Source organism: Haematobia irritans, chromosome 2 (genome assembly GCF_050003625.1).
Source record: "Haematobia irritans isolate KBUSLIRL chromosome 2, ASM5000362v1, whole genome shotgun sequence".
Classification (NCBI taxonomy): Eukaryota; Metazoa; Arthropoda; class Insecta; order Diptera; family Muscidae; genus Haematobia; species Haematobia irritans.
In genome coordinates this window covers 122206719-122225100 of record NC_134398.1, presented here as the reverse complement: position 1 = coordinate 122225100, position 18382 = coordinate 122206719, and the positions used below count along the sequence as shown (strand labels likewise).

Genomic DNA, 18382 nt, shown 5'->3' with positions numbered 1-18382 from the left:
AAGTTTAACTAAAGGGTGATACGGTCAAAATTTGGTCAAGGGAAAACGCGTGTAAATCGGTGAAATCGTTTATTTAAAAAATCAAATTAAATTTCTTTTTCAAGTTCAATTAGTATAAAATTCAGGAAAAATATTCAGTTAGGCTTTCGCTTTTCCAAATCCGAATTGCCGGGCCTCACGCTTGACACCTGCCATCAGATTTTGTACAGCCACCTTGTCCACCTTCTTCGCCGCAGAAAGCCAGTTTGCCTTGAACTGCTGCTCGTCCTTAGCAGTTTTTTGGTCTTCTTTAGGTTCCGCTTGACAATAGCCCAGTATTTCTCAATTGGGCGGAGCTCTGGCATGTTGGGAGGGATCTTGTTCTTGGAACCACCTGCACGTTGTTGGCGGCGTACCACTCCATGGCCTTTTTACCGTAATGGCAAGATGCCAAATCCGGCCAAAACAGTACGGAACAACCGTGTTTCTTCATGAAAGGCAGCAGACGTTTATTCAAACACTCTTTCACGTAAATTTCTTGGTGGAAGCTATGAAAATGCTGCTTTTCAAGCCACAGGTACAGATGGCTTGCCAAACCAGATATTTCTTTGCGAACTTTGACAGTTTTATGTGCTTGAAAATATCTGCTACCTTTCCCCTTCCTTTTGCCGTATAAAACCCCTGTCCCGGAAGCTGCTTGTAGTCGGCTTTGACGTAGGTTTCGTCGTCCATTACCACGCAGTCAAACTTCGTCAGCATCGTCGTGTACAGCCTCCGGGATCGCGCTTTGGCTGTCGTATTTTGTTTATCATCGCGATTTGGAGTCACTACCTTCTTGTAAGTCGATAGTCCGGCTCGTTTTTTGGCTCGATGCACGGTTGTAGACGATACACCCAGCTTATTTGCGGTATCTCGGAGAGAGAGGTTAGGGTTTCGCTTGAAACTACCGGCAACTCTCTTAACGTCTCAGCGGCTTCCGGTTTTCGATTTCACCCCGATCCAGACTTCCTGGCTGTCGACAAACGTTCCCCAAACACTTTAATTACATTTGTAACGGTTGATTTGGCAACTTTTAGCGATTTTGCTAGCTTTGCGTGCGAGTGACTCGGATTTTCGCGATGCGCGAGCTGTTCTTCTTGCTTGGACGGCATTTTGACAACTGAAGAGTGAATTCCAAATCAAAATAGGAGCAACATTCTACACACACACACCTTCAAAATGAGGGGTGTTCAGGTTTTTTAAATGCAAAATTGAAAGAAATACGTCAAGTTTATATTGACCAAATTTTGACCGTATCACCCTTTAAACTACAAGAGTAGCTTAGCTTAACCAACATAGGAAAAGAATGTTTATTTGTGCAAAGCCCTATAGACTGCAAGATGGTTGGATGGAGGCACGTTTCGGAATGACCACATTCCTCATCAGCACCCTCTACTTGCAGCAAAACTATCAACCAATTATCAGAACAAATTCTGGTAGTTCACCAAACCCATAGTGAACCACACTTGAACCTTCCGAAAAAAGGTTTATGATAGTCGGCTTTTCCGAAATAAATCTTTGTACAAACTTTTCTCTTTTCCTTTGCCACTTTCAAATCATCGACTTGAGTGCAGTTGGCTGGGTTTATTTTGAGCGTGTTTCCTCTTACTTCATTCGTTTTGTTTTGTTATTGTTGGTTTCTACTTCAATCATATTTATTGTTGTGATCTCAGCTTAAAAACCATTGGGTTGACTGAACTACATGAGTAGCTTAACCAATAGAGGAAAAGAATGTTTGTCAAATTTATTTGGGCAAAGCCCAAAATATTTTTAAATATTTGAATATTTCTCCATAAATTCAAGAACATGTATTAGACATAAGGAATAGGTGAAAAAATTCACTTTTTGAAAAAAAAAATTATAGTTTGAAAGGAAACAAGTATATACAGCACTAAGTTCGGCCGGGCCGAATCTTAAATACCCACCACCATGAACCAAATATTAGGGTTTCCTTTGAAATTTCAGGAGGGCTTGAGGACTTGAGGACACTTCCCGAAGATAAATTTAAAGATTTCACCTATGAGGACTATATCAGATTCTGGATTTATAAGAACCATTTTTGTTTGAGTTTTAGAGGAATCATTACCATCTCTTGTAAGTGTGCAAGAACATTATAAAATAACGTCTAAATTTGAAATCTTAAATCTGTGGAAGTAAAATCTGCAAATTTTACATTGAGTTTCAAGCAATTTTCATGATCAGTGCGCCTTCTACACCGTCAAGAAGTGAAGTCGGTCTATATGGAGGCATTATCAAATGAACCGATAAAAACTTAATCCGATACACGTTTTTGTGAGCCTAAAATATCAGAATATTTACAAATTCAGGCAGATCAGATAAAAACTACGGTTTCTAGAAACCCAAGGAGTTAAATCGGGAGATCGTTCTTATGGGGGCTATACTAAAATATGGACCGATACTCACCGTTTTCGGCACACCTCTTTATGACCCGAAAATACCTCTAGATTTCCAATTTAAGGCAAATAGGATAAAAACTTCGGATTCTAGAAGCCCAAGAAGTAAAATCGGGAAATCGGTCTATATGGGGGCTATACCAAAATATGGACCGATACTCACCATTTTCGGCAAACCTCTTATGGTCCTAAAATACCTCTAGATATCCAATTTCAGACAAATTGGATAGAAACTACGGTTTCTATAAGCCCAAGACCCAAAATCGGGAGGTCGTTTTATATGGGGGCTATACCAAAACATGGACCGATACTCACAATTTTTGGCACACGTATTTGTGGTCCTACAATACCTCTAGATTTCCAATTTCAGGTAAATTGAATAAAAACTGCGGTTTCTATAAGCCAAAGAAGTAAAATCGGGAGATAGGTCTATATGGGGGCTATACCAAAATATGGACCGATACTCACAATTTTTGGCACAACTCTTTATGGTCATAAAATACCTCTAGATTTCAAATTTCAGGCAAATTGGATAAAAACTACGATTTCTATAAGCCCAAGACCCCAAATCGGGAGGTCGTTTTATATGGGGACCATACAAAAACATGGACCGATACTCACAATTTTTGGCACAAGTATTTGTGGTCCTACAATACCTATAGATTTCCAATTTCAAGTAAATTGAATAAAAACTGCGGTTTCTATAAGCCCAAGAAATAAAATCGGGAGATCGGTCTATATGGGGGCTATATCAAAACATGGACCGATACTAACCATTTTTGGCACACCTCTTTATGGTCATAAAATACCTCTAGATTTCAAATTTCAGGCAAATTGGATAAAAACTACGATTTCTATAAGCCCAAGACCCCAAATCGGGAGGTCGTTTTATATGGGGACCATACCAAAACATGGACCGATACTCACAATTTTTGGCACACGTATTTGTGGTTCTACACTACTTCTAGATTTCCAATTTCAAGTAAATTGAATAAAAACTGCGGTTTCTATATGCCTAAGAAATAAAATCGGGAGATCGGTCTATATGGGGGCTATACCAAAACATGGACCGATACTCTCCATTTTTGGCACACCTCTTTATGGTCATAAAATACCTCTAGATTTCAAATTTCAGGCAAATTGGATAAAAACTACGATTTCTATAAGCCCAAGACCCCAAATCGGGAGGTCGGTTTATATGGGGACTATATAAAAACCTGGACCGATATAGCCCATCTTCGAACTTGACCTGCCTGCAGACAAAAGACGAGTTTGTGCAAAATTTCAGCACGATTGCTTCATTATTGAAGACTGTAGCGTGATTACAACAGACAGACAGACAGACAGACGGACAGACGGACATCGTTATATCGTCTTAGAATTTCTCCCTGATCAAGAATATATATACTTTATATAGTCGGAAATCGATATTTCGATGTGTTACAAACGGAATGACAAACTTATTATACCCCACTCAAAAAAAAGTGAACTCTCTATTTCACTAAAGCCATATTAACTTTATATTAGTGCATAGAATCATTATGTTTGGAAAAAGTTTATTTTAGTCAAATAATTTTTTGCGTATGTTAGTTAAATGAACTAAAAAACGGGAAAAAGTTATACACAAATAAAGCATAAAGATTTCCTAATTTCGTATTTCTTACAAAATAGTTCATTATTTCTTTAAATTTGTAAATTTTAACAAAAATGTGTCCATTATGAACTTCGTATGTCACTAAAGACATTCTTGCAATTTTGAACTCCAAGATTTCTCTTAAAACTACAAAATTTTCTTTAACTACTGAAAAAAATTAGTTATGTTTACTAAATTTTCTTGAATTTGTCGAAAAATATTTCCTTATTTTTGTCATATCGGAGTGATACCAGCGCTTGTAATACCGTTTAGTTAAAATTTTCTAAAAAAGTTCCAAATTTTCTAAAATTAATCGAAAGTTATCTTTCCTGGTGGGTTCACTGTTTTTTCAGTGCCCCATCACCATTCTATGGTGGTGGGTATAATAAAAATGCAAAGAAAGTCTAAAGTCGGGCGGGCCGATTGTAACATACTCTGCACAACTTTGTATTTAGATCTACATTTTGATAAAATCTGAAATCAGACTTCTACAAAATCTCGTGCAATATTTGGGAAACATTCATAATTTTTTATATAGCAAAATTTGAGTCACTTTTAGCAGTTTTCGACTTAGCAGTGAGAATTTGAGAAAATTTGCTATATAAATAAAATTTTGACAAATTGTTTTATAGAAATAAAATTTTGAAAAAAAATATAAATAGAAATTTTGGAAAAAATTTTGTGTAGTAAATAAAAGTTTGCAAAATTTTCTATAGAAACAAAATTTGAAGTAAATTCTCTATATAAATAAATGTTTGAGAAAATTTTCTATATAAATAAATTTTTACCAAATTTTCTATAAAAAAACTATAGTAAACAAATTTTGACAAAATTTTCTATAGAAATAAAATTTTGAAAAAAATATCAATAGAAATTTTTGGAAAATTTTTTGTGTAGTAAATAAAATTTTGCAAAATTTTCTAAAGAAATAAAATGCTGCAAAATTTTCTATAGAAAGAAAATTTAGACTAAATTTTCTCTAAAAATAAAATGTTGACTAAATTTTCTATCGACATAAAATGTTGTATAAATTTTGTATAAAAAAATCTATAGTAACAAAATTTTGGCACAATTTTCTATAGAAAAAAAATTGAAAAAATTATTAATAGAAATTTTGGAAAATTTTTTGTGTAAATAAAATTTTGCACAATTTTCTATAGAAGCAAAATTTTGGCTAAATTTTCTATAGAAATAAATTTTTGACAAAATTTTCTACATAAAAATATTTTTATACCCACCACCATAGAATGGTGACAGGGGTATAATAAGTTTTTCATGTCGAAGATGAGCTAGATCGGTCCAGGTTTTGATATAGCTGCCATATCAATCGATCGCCCGATTTGGGGTCTTGGGCTTATAAAAACCGTAGTTTTTATCCAATTTGCCAGAAATTGGAAACCTAGAGGTATTCTAGGCCTATAAGGAGGAGTGCTGAAAATGGTGATTATCGGACCATGTTTTAATATAGCTCCCATGTAGACAGAACTCCCGATTTTATTTCTTGAGCTTCTAGAATCCGTAGTTTTTATCCAATTTGTCTGAAATTGGAAATCTAGAGGTATTATAGGACCATTACAAGGCGTGCCGAAGATGGTCATTATCGGACGAAGTTTTTATATAGCCCCCTTTTAGACCGATGTTACGAGTTTACTTCTTGGACTTCTACAATCCGTAGTTTTTATCCAATTTGCCTGAAATTGGAAATCTGGAGGTATTCTAGGACCATTAAGAGGTGTACCGAATATATTGTGTATCGGTCCAGTTTTTGATATAGTCCCCTTATAAACCGGCCCTCTGTTTTGGGGTCTATATTCTAGAACTACAATAGATGTGCTGAATACTGTACGTATCCTTCCATGTTTTTGGCGTAGCCCCATTAGTTCGATTGACCAAAATAGACCCAAAAAATTATTGAAGTTGGTCCGATGGTCAGACCAAATGGAATTTTTCTGCAGAAATAACATTTGGACAAAAATTTCTATAGAAATAAAATTTTAACAAAATTTTAATAGAAATAAAATTTTAACAAAATTTTCATAGAAACAAAATTTTAACTAATTTTTCATAGAAATAAAATTTCAACAAAATTTTGTATAGAAATAAGCTTCTTAAAAAATTTTTGGATACAATATTATGCAAAAATTTTGTACAAATTTTAAGAAAAAACAAGTATATACAGCACTAAGTTCGGCCGGGCCGAATCTTAAATACCCACCACCATGAACCAAATATTAGGGTTTCCTTTGAAATTTCAGGAGGGCTTGAGGACTTGAGGACACTTCCCGAAGATAAATTTAAAGATTTCACCTATGAGGACTATATCAGATTCTGGATTTATAAGAACCATTTTTGTTTGAGTTTTAGAGGAATCATTAACATCTCTTGTATGTGTGAAAGAAAATTTAAAAAGTAACGTCTTAATTTGAAATCTTAAATCTGTGGAAGTAAAATCTGCAAATTTTACATTGAGTTTCAAGCAATTTTCATGATCAGTGCGCCTTCTACACCGTCAAGAAGTGAAGTCGGTCTATATGGAGGCATTATCAAATGGACCGATAAAAACTTAATCCGATACACGTTTTTGTGAGCCTAAAATATCAGAATATTTACAAATTCAGGCAAATCAGATAAAAACTACGGTTTCTAGAAACCCAAGGAGTTAAATCGGGAGATCGTTCTTATGAGGGCTATACTAAAATATGGACCGATACTCACCGTTTTCGGCACACCTCTTTATGACCCGAAAATACCTCTAGATTTCCAATTTAAGGCATATAGGATAAAAACTTCGGATTCTAGAAGCCCAAGAAGTAAAATCGGGAAATCGGTCTATATGGGGGCTATACCAAAATATGGACCGATACTCACCATTTTCGGCAAACCTCTTATGGTCCTAAAATACCTCTAGATATTCAATTTCAGACAAATTGGATAGAAACTACGGTTTCTATAAGCCCAAGACCCAAAATCGGGAGGTCGTTTTATATGGGGGCTATACCAAAACATGGACCGATACTCACAATTTTTGGCACACGTATTTGTGGTCCTACAATACCTCTAGATTTCCAATTTCAGGTAAATTGAATAAAAACTGCGGTTTCTATAAGCCAAAGAAGTAAAATCGGGAGATAGGTCTATATGGGGGCTATACCAAAATATGGACCGATACTCACAATTTTTGGCACAACTCTTTATGGTCATAAAATACCTCTAGATTTCAAATTTCAGGCAAATTGGATAAAAACTACGATTTCTATAAGCCCAAGACCCCAAATCGGGAGGTCGTTTTATATGGGGACCATACAAAAACATGGACCGATACTCACAATTTTTGGCACAAGTATTTGTGGTCCTACAATACCTATAGATTTCCAATTTCAAGTAAATTGAATAAAAACTGCGGTTTCTATAAGCCCAAGAAATAAAATCGGGAGATCGGTCTATATGGGGGCTATATCAAAACATGGACCGATACTAACCATTTTTGGCACACCTCTTTATGGTCATAAAATACCTCTAGATTTCAAATTTCAGGCAAATTGGATAAAAACTACGATTTCTATAAGCCCAAGACCCCAAATCGGGAGGTCGTTTTATATGGGGACCATACCAAAACATGGACCGATACTCACAATTTTTGGCACACGTATTTGTGGTTCTACACTACTTCTAGATTTCCAATTTCAAGTAAATTGAATAAAAACTGCGGTTTCTATATGCCTAAGAAATAAAATCGGGAGATCGGTGTATATGGGGGCTATACCAAAACATGGACCGATACTCTCCATTTTTGGCACACCTCTTTATGGTCATAAAATACCTCTAGATTTCAAATTTCAGGCAAATTGGATAAAAACTACGATTTCTATAAGCCCAAGACCCCAAATCGGGAGGTCGGTTTATATGGGGACTATATAAAAACCTGGACCGATATAGCCCATCTTCGAACTTGACCTGCCTGCAGACAAAAGACGAGTTTGTGCAAAATTTCAGCACGATTGCTTCATTATTGAAGACTGTAGCGTGATTACAACAGACAGACAGACAGACAGACGGACAGACGGACATCGTTATATCGTCTTAGAATTTCTCCCTGATCAAGAATATATATACTTTATATAGTCGGAAATCGATATTTCGATGTGTTACAAACGGAATGACAAACTTATTATACCCCACTCAAAAAAAAGTGAACTCTCTATTTCACTAAAGCCATATTAACTTTATATTAGTGCATAGAATCATTATGTTTGGAAAAAGTTTATTTTAGTCAAATAATTTTTTGCGTATGTTAGTTAAATGAACTAAAAAACGGGAAAAAGTTATACACAAATAAAGCATAAAGATTTCCTAATTTCGTATTTCTTACAAAATAGTTCATTATTTCTTTAAATTTGTAAATTTTAACAAAAATGTGTCCATTATGAACTTCGTATGTCACTAAAGACATTCTTGCAATTTTGAACTCCAAGATTTCTCTTAAAACTACAAAATTTTCTTTAACTACTGAAAAAAATTAGTTATGTTTACTAAATTTTCTTGAATTTGTCGAAAAATATTTCCTTATTTTTGTCATATCGGAGTGATACCAGCGCTTGTAATACCGTTTAGTTAAAATTTTCTAAAAAAGTTCCAAATTTTCTAAAATTAATCGAAAGTTATCTTTCCTGGTGGGTTCACTGTTTTTTCAGTGCCCCATCACCATTCTATGGTGGTGGGTATAATAAAAATGCAAAGAAAGTCTAAAGTCGGGCGGGCCGATTGTAACATACTCTGCACAACTTTGTATTTAGATCTACATTTTGATAAAATCTGAAATCAGACTTCTACAAAATCTCGTGCAATATTTGGGAAACATTCATAATTTTTTATATAGCAAAATTTGAGTCACTTTTAGCAGTTTTCGACTTAGCAGTGAGAATTTGAGAAAATTTGCTATATAAATAAAATTTTGACAAATTGTTTTATAGAAATAAAATTTTGAAAAAAAATATAAATAGAAATTTTGGAAAAAATTTTGTGTAGTAAATAAAAGTTTGCAAAATTTTCTATAGAAACAAAATTTGAAGTAAATTCTCTATATAAATAAATGTTTGAGAAAATTTTCTATATAAATAAATTTTTACCAAATTTTCTATAAAAAAACTATAGTAAACAAATTTTGACAAAATTTTCTATAGAAATAAAATTTTGAAAAAAATATCAATAGAAATTTTTGGAAAATTTTTTGTGTAGTAAATAAAATTTTGCAAAATTTTCTAAAGAAATAAAATGCTGCAAAATTTTCTATAGAAAGAAAATTTAGACTAAATTTTCTCTAAAAATAAAATGTTGACTAAATTTTCTATCGACATAAAATGTTGTATAAATTTTGTATAAAAAAATCTATAGTAACAAAATTTTGGCACAATTTTCTATAGAAAAAAAATTGAAAAAATTATTAATAGAAATTTTGGAAAATTTTTTGTGTAAATAAAATTTTGCACAATTTTCTATAGAAGCAAAATTTTGCACAATTTTCTATAGAAGCAAAATTTTGGCTAAATTTTCTATAGAAATAAATTTTTGACAAAATTTTCTACATAAAAATATTTTTATACCCACCACCATAGAATGGTGACAGGGGTATAATAAGTTTTTCATGTCGAAGATGAGCTAGATCGGTCCAGGTTTTGATATAGCTGCCATATCAATCGATCGCCCGATTTGGGGTCTTGGGCTTATAAAAACCGTAGTTTTTATCCAATTTGCCAGAAATTGGAAACCTAGAGGTATTCTAGGCCTATAAGGAGGAGTGCTGAAAATGGTGATTATCGGACCATGTTTTAATATAGCTCCCATGTAGACAGAACTCCCGATTTTATTTCTTGAGCTTCTAGAATCCGTAGTTTTTATCCAATTTGTCTGAAATTGGAAATCTAGAGGTATTATAGGACCATTACAAGGCGTGCCGAAGATGGTCATTATCGGACGAAGTTTTTATATAGCCCCCTTTTAGACCGATGTTACGAGTTTACTTCTTGGACTTCTACAATCCGTAGTTTTTATCCAATTTGCCTGAAATTGGAAATCTGGAGGTATTCTAGGACCATTAAGAGGTGTACCGAATATATTGTGTATCGGTCCAGTTTTTGATATAGTCCCCTTATAAACCGGCCCTCTGTTTTGGGGTCTATATTCTAGAACTACAATAGATGTGCTGAATACTGTACGTATCCTTCCATGTTTTTGGCGTAGCCCCATTAGTTCGATTGACCAAAATAGACCCAAAAAATTATTGAAGTTGGTCCGATGGTCAGACCAAATGGAATTTTTCTGCAGAAATAACATTTGGACAAAAATTTCTATAGAAATAAAATTTTAACAAAATTTTAATAGAAATAAAATTTTAACAAAATTTTCATAGAAACAAAATTTTAACAAATTTTTCATAGAAATAAAATTTCAACAAAATTTTGTATAGAAATAAGCTTCTTAAAAAATTTTTGGATACAATATTATGCAAAAATTTTGTACAAATTTTAAGAAAAAACAAGTATATACAGCACTAAGTTCGGCCGGGCCGAATCTTAAATACCCACCACCATGAACCAAATATTAGGGTTTCCTTTGAAATTTCAGGAGGGCTTGAGGACTTGAGGATACTTCCCGAAGATAAATTTAAAGATTTCACCTATGAGGACTATATCAGATTCTGGATTTATAAGAACCATTTTTGTTTGAGTTTTAGAGGAATCATTAACATCTCTTGTATGTGTGAAAGAAAATTTAAAAAGTAACGTCTTAATTTGAAATCTTAAATCTGTGGAAGTAAAATCTGCAAATTTTACATTGAGTTTCAAGCAATTTTCATGATCAGTGCGCCTTCTACACCGTCAAGAAGTGAAGTCGGTCTATATGGAGGCATTATCAAATGGACCGATAAAAACTTAATCCGATACACGTTTTTGTGAGCCTAAAATATCAGAATATTTACAAATTCAGGCAAATCAGATAAAAACTACGGTTTCTAGAAACCCAAGGAGTTAAATCGGGAGATCGTTCTTATGAGGGCTATACTAAAATATGGACCGATACTCACCGTTTTCGGCACACCTCTTTATGACCCGAAAATACCTCTAGATTTCCAATTTAAGGCATATAGGATAAAAACTTCGGATTCTAGAAGCCCAAGAAGTAAAATCGGGAAATCGGTCTATATGGGGGCTATACCAAAATATGGACCGATACTCACCATTTTCGGCACACCTCTTATGGTCCTAAAATACCTCTAAATATCCAATTTCAGACAAATTGGATAGAAACTACGGTTTCTATAAGCCCAAGACCCAAAATCGGGAGGTCGTTTTATATGGGGGCTGTACCAAAACATGGACCGATACTCACAATTTTTGGCACACGTATTTGTGGTCCTACAATACCTCTAGATTTCCAATTTCAGGTAAATTGAATAAAAACTGCGGTTTCTATAAGCCCAAGAAGTAAAATCGGGAGATCGGTCTATATGGGGGCTATACCAAAACATGGACCGATACTCACCATTTTTGGCAAACCTCTTTATGGTCATAAAATACTTCTAGATTTCAAATTTCAGGCAAATTGGATAAAAACTACGATTTCTATAAGCCCAAGACCCCAAATCGGGAGGTCGGTTTATATGGGGACTATATAAAAACCTGGACCGATATAGCCCATCTTCGAACTTGACCTGCCTGCAGACAAAAGACGAATTTGTGCAAAATTTCAGCACGATTGCTTCATTATTGAAGACCGTAGCGTGATTACAACAGACAGACAGACAGACAGACGGACATCGTTATATCGTCTTAGAATTTCTCCCTGATCAAGAATATATATACTTTATATAGTCGGAAATCGATATTTCGATGTGTTACAAACGGAATGACAAACTTATTATACCCCCATCACCATTCTATGGTGGTGGGTATAAAAATGTGAAGTGTTTTAAAAAATTTGGTTTAGCCGGAGTCGGAGTCGAGCAAAATTTTTACGACTCCGACTCCGACTCCGACTCCAGCCAAATCTTCAGACTCCGACTCCGACTCCACAGCCCTGCTTAAATCTCTAGAAGTAAAATCTGGAAATTTTACATTGAGTTTCAAGCAATTTGCATGATCAGTGCGCCTTCTACACCCTCAAGAAGTGAAGTCGGTCTATATGGAGGCATTACCAAATGGACCAATAAAAACTTAATCCGATACACGTTTTTGTGAGCCTAAAATACAAGAATATTTACAATTTCAGGCAAATCAGATAAAAACTACGGTTTCTAGAAACCCAAGGAGTTAAATCGGGAGATCGTTCTTATGGGGGCTATACTAAACTATGGACCGATACTCACCGTTTTCGGCACACCTCTTTATGACCCGAAAATACCTCTAGATTTCCCTTTTCAGGCAAATAGGATAAAAACTTCGGATTCTAGAAGCCCAAGAAGTAAAATCGGGAAATCGGTCTATATGGGGGCTATACCAAAATATGGACCGATACTCACCATTTTCGGCACACCTCTTTATGGTCCTAAAATACCTCTAGATTTCCAATTTCAGACAAATTGGATAAAAACTACGTTTTCTATAAGCCCAAGACCCCAAATCGGGAGATCGGTCTATATGGGGGCTATACCAAAATATGGACCGATACTCACAATTTTTGGCACACGTATTTGTGGTCCTACAATACCTCTAGATTTCCAATTTCAGGTAAATTGAATAAAAACCGCGGTTTCTATAAGCCCAAGAAGTAAACTCGGGAGATCGGTCTATATGGGGGCTATACCAAAACATGGACCGATACTCACCATTTTTGGCACACCTCTTTATGGTCATAAAATACCTCTAGATTTCAAATTTCAGGCAAATTGGATAAAAACTACGATTTCTATAAGCCCAAGACCCCAAATCGGGAGGTCGGTTTATATGGGGACTATGTCAAAACTTGGACCGATATAGCCCATCTTCGAACTTGACCTGCCTGCAAACAAAACACGAACCTGTGCCAAATTTCGGGACGATAGCGCCATTATTGAAGGCTGTAGCGCGATTACAACAGACAGACAGACAGACAGACAGACAGACAGACGGACAGACGGACAGACGGACATGCTTATATCGTCTTAGAATTTCTCCCTGATCAAGAATATATATACTTTATATAGTCGGAAATCGATATTTCGATGTGTTACAAACGGAATGACAAACTTATTATACCCCCGTCACCATTTTATGGTGGTGGGTATAATAATTGGAGTTCAAAATTTGCTAGAATGTCTTTAGTACCATACGAAGTTCAAGATGTGCGCAAATTTAAAGAAATAGTTTACTACGAATTTAGTAACTCTTTATGTTATGCTTCATTTGTGTATATTTTTTCCCGTTTTTTAGTTCATTTAATTAACGTACGCAAAAAATTATTAGAGTAAAGGAAAATTTCTCCAAACATAATAATTCCATCAACTAAAATAAAGCTAAATTGGCTTTAGTGAAATAGAGAGTTCACTTTTTGTTTGAGTGTAAATGTGCAATAGCTGGGTGTTAATATTTTGGTCAATATTTTTAACACGGTACGGACACTATTTTATTTATTTTTTGGAAATATTCTAATGTACGCATGAAGCAAAGTGTTTTTTCTTTACTTTTTTCACAATCATGCCAACTAACATTTTCCTTCAGCTGAATTTTCTCCTATGCTAAATCTAACCGGTAATATATTCCATCAACTTTTACATTCAAATCGAAAAAGGTTAATCTATTTTGCTTTGAACATACATACAATCTAATGTTCCATCATATTGTGTTTTTTTTATATGTATATATTTTTTTGTTTGTTTACTTATATTCTATTGTTTATTTTCATTGATATATCATCATTGTAGTGCATGCAAACAAATAAGTTGGGATTTGCAAGTCATACTTGTAGAGGCTAGTCTGTGGTTCGGATGACCAAAACAAACTTTGTGTGTAGCCAATGTAAAATACCACGTAATGTGTGTTACGTTTTAAACTCCGGAAGCCATGTATAGTCAATAGACCGCAAAACCGGACTAGACATATAGCAGACATGATTTGGTTATTAGCGCTAAACTTGAAGAGAAGTATGCCTACTGGCATATTTCTTTCTATCAACGAAGTAATTAGTGAAGTAATCGTTCACTTGTTTTTTTTTGTTTTCCATAGAAATGGTGGATAGCTTTTACATACCTTTGGGTTTCTATTAACAGCAGCTGAAATAAAAATAAAATAAACTTTGATTATTTTAATGCATACAAAATGACTTGTTTCGACATAGTCATCTTGAAATCTTTAAATTTGATACAAATGTCCTGAATATTTGTAAGAATTCAAATGATATAATTGGCATTTATATAATCTGTGTATGTATTATGGAGAAGTTGTAGTTGATCGCTATAAGAATTACATGGTGTCGAGCAAAAGCTGATGTTTATAAAATTACAAAATCTATTACAATCAAAAAACACCGGGAAAGTGGGTAATTTTAGTAATTTTAGAAAAATTAGTTTAATTTAGAAAATTTTATCTAAACTGTATTTCAAATAGTCTTATGTCGTTCTGGAACGAACTAGTTCCAATGAACGGTTCACTAAAAGGAACGATTGTCACTAGTTCCATCTCTTTCGTCCTCATCGTTCCTTTTGTCATTAAATTTTATGAAATTCTTAGCTATTTTGTGGGAGACACGAATTTAGTAAATATGTATGCTTCATTTGTATATAATTTTCCCCTTTTTATACCCTCAACCATAGGATGGGGGTATATTAACTTTGTCATTCCATTTGTAACACATCGAAATATTGCTCTAAGACCCCATAAAGTATATATATTCTGGGTCGTGGTGAAATTCTGAGTCGATCTGAGCATGTCCGTCCGTCCGTCTGTTGAAATCACGCTAACCTCCGAACGAAACAAGCTATCGACTTGAAACTTGGCACAAGTAGTTGTTATTGATGTAGGTCGGATGGTATTGCAAATTGGCCATATCGGTCCACTTTTACGTATAGCCCCCATATAAACGGACCCCCAAATTTGGCTTGCGATCGCTCTAAGAGAAGCAAATTTCATCCGATCCGGCTGAAATTTGGTACACGGTGTTAGTATATGGTCTCTAACAACCATGTAAAAATTGGTCCATAACGGTCCATAATTATCTATAGCCCCCATATAAACCGATCCCCCAATTTGGCTTGCGGAGCATCTAAGAGAAGCAAATTTCATCCGATCCGCCTGAAATTTGGTACATGGTATTGGTATATGTTCTCTAATGACCATGCAAAAATTGATCCACATCAGTCCATAATTATATATAGCCCCCATATAAACCGATCCCCCGATTTGTCTTGCGGAGCCTCTAAGAAACGAAAATTTCATTCGATCCGGCTGAAATTTGGTACATGGTGTTTGTATATGTTCTCTAATGATCATGCAAAAATTGGTCCATATCGGTCCATAATTATATATAGCCCCCATATAAACCGTTCCCCAGATTTGATCTCCGGAGCCTCTTGGAGGAGCAAAATTCATCCGATCCGGTTAACGTGGTGTTAGTATAAGCCCGCTAATATCCATGCCAAAATTGGTCCATATCGGTCTATAGTTATATATAGCCGATCCCCAATCACACAAAAATTGGTCCATATGGGTTCATATTCATGGTTGCCACTCGAGCCAAAAATAATCTACCCAAATTTTATTTTTATGGAAAACATTGTCAAAATGTTATTTCTATAGAAAATTTTGTCAAAATTGTATTTCTATAGAAAATTTTGTAAACATTTTATTTCTATAGAAAATTTTGTAAAAAATTTATTTCTGTAGAAAATTTTGACAAAATTTTATTTCTATAGAAAATTTTGTCAGAATTTTATTTCTATAGAAAATTTTTTCCAAATTTTATTTCTATAGAAAATTTTTTCCAAATTTTACTTCTATAGAAAATGTTGTCAAAATTTTATTTTGTCAACATTTTATTTCTATAGAAACTTTAAACTTAATTATATACGTATTTAATCGGCCTTTTGTAGTTTAATATATACTACGTATGGACTACCTTGTAATTTAGAAGACGGTGTTAGGAAGATTTAAGATACCTTGCCATCGGCAAGTGTTACCGCAACCCAAGTAATTCGATTGTGGATGACGGTTTTCAGTAGAAGTTTCTACGCAATCCATGGTGGAGGGTACATAAGCTTCGGCCTGGCCGAACTTACGGCCGTATAAACTTGTTTTAATTCATTTAACTAACATACCCAAAAAATTATTAAAGTCATGGAAAATTTCTCAAAACATAACAAGTAAGGAAAGTCGGGCGGAGCCGACTATATTATACTCTGCACCACTTTGTAGACCCACATTTTCGATACCATATCAAATCTGTCAAATGTGTTGGGTGATTTATAAAATGTTTTTTTTTCCCCACATACATACATTTAAAGCTGACTCAATCTGTACAACATTTCTTAAACTTCTACAAAATCTATAGACTTAAAATTTAAGTCAGCCCTGGGGTGGAACAAAATTGTAGTAAAAAAATATTGGAAACATTTAAATCTGAATGAATTTTTAAGCAACATTGCAAAAGTGTATTTATGATTTATCTGTCGATAGATATGTATTAGAAGTATAGAGAGAGAAATGAGAGTAATTTTTACAAGTTTTCGACTTAGCAGTGGCGGTTTTACAAAAAAATGTGGGTATTTTGCCGAAATCAGAAAAACATATATATGAGAGCTATATCTAAATCTGAACCGATTTCAACCAAATTCGGCATGCACAGATACACTGTTTATTCTACTCCCTGTGCAAAATTTCACTTAAATCGGATTACAAATTTTACCTCTTGGGTCATATGAGTGTAAGTCGGACGAAAGATTTTAGTAGACATCGGGCGAAAGATATGTATGGGAGCTATATCTAATACTGAACTGATTTCTTCCAAAATCAATAGGGTTATATTCCGACCCAAAATACATACTTGCGCCAAATATGAAGTTGATTGGACTAAAATTGCGACCTAGACTTTGATCAGAAAAATGTGTTCACAGCCAGACGGACATGGCTAGACCGACTCAGGGGCCGGCCCTAAGCAATATTGTCAAAGACACCATATGTCTATCTCGTTTCCTTCTGGGTGTTGCAAACATATGCACTAGCTTATAATACCCTGTTCCACAGTGTGGCGCCGGGTATAATAATTCTATTAACTAAACTAGAATTAAAATGACTTTAGTGCCATAAAGGGTACACTTGTTTTTTTTTTTTCAATATAGGTTAGGTTAAAGTAGCAGCCCGATTTATTTTCAGACTCACTTATAGTGTTTTCTTTTCTTGTAAAAAATACACAATTTTTTGCATTTTGCCCGGCAAACGAACTTTTTAGGTTCTTTTCTAAAAAAAGCAGGCAAAAGTACGAAAAAGGTTCGAATTCTGTTGTGAAAATAGTGCCACGCATAGAGGCAACATGCGGGCTTTTTCAGTACTGCCGACAAACGAGAGTGCTGTGATTGCCCTGTTTTTATACCCTCCACCATAGGATGGGGGGTATATTAACTTTGTCATTCCGTTTGTAACACATCGAAATATTGCTCTAAGACCCCACAAAGTATATATGTTCTGGGTCGTGGTGAAATTCTGAGTCGATCTGAGCATGTCCGTCCGTCAGTCCGTCCGTCCGTCTGTTGAAATCACGCTAACTTCCGAACGAAACAAGCTATCGACTTGAAACTTGGCACAAGTAGTTGTTATTGATGTAGGTCGGATGGTATTGCAAATGGGCCATATCGGTCCATTTTTACGTATAGCCCCCATATAAACGGACCCCCAAATTTGGCTTGCGAGGCCTCTAAGAGAAGCAAATTTCATCCGATCCGGCTGAAATTTGGTACATGGTGTTAGTATATGGTCTCTAACAACCATGCAAAAATTGGTTCACATCGGTCCATAATTATATATAGCCCCCATATAAACCGATCCCCAGATTTGGCTTGAGGAACCTCTAAGAGAAGCAAATTTCATCCGATCCAGCTGAAATTTGGTACATGGTGTTAGTATATGGTCTTAACAACCATGCAAAAATTGGTCCATATCGGTTCATAATTATATATAGCCCCCATATAAACCGATCACCAGATTTGACCTTCGGAGACTCTTGGAAGACCAAAATTCATCTGATTCAGTTGAAATTTAATATATGGCCTCAAACACCCATGCAAAAATTGGTCGACATCGGTCCATAATTATATAAAGGCCCCATATAAATCGATCCCCAGATTTGACCTCCGGAG

At 34.8% G+C, this 18382-nt stretch overlaps 1 protein-coding gene across 2 annotated transcripts in view; it reads right to left on the bottom strand.

Moving 5' to 3' along the window:
* Window positions 1-18382, bottom strand: part of LOC142226183 (ATP-binding cassette sub-family G member 1) — a 176485-nt gene that overhangs the window by 85908 nt on the left and 72195 nt on the right. The window contains exon 2 of one of the 2 annotated variants that reach the window (XM_075296067.1): window positions 14286-14308. The exons of the other annotated variant lie outside the window; for it this stretch is intronic. The gene's annotated coding sequence lies outside the window, so the exon portion shown is untranslated. The remainder of the gene's footprint in view (window positions 1-14285; window positions 14309-18382) is intronic. 2 annotated transcript variants of the gene reach the window in all.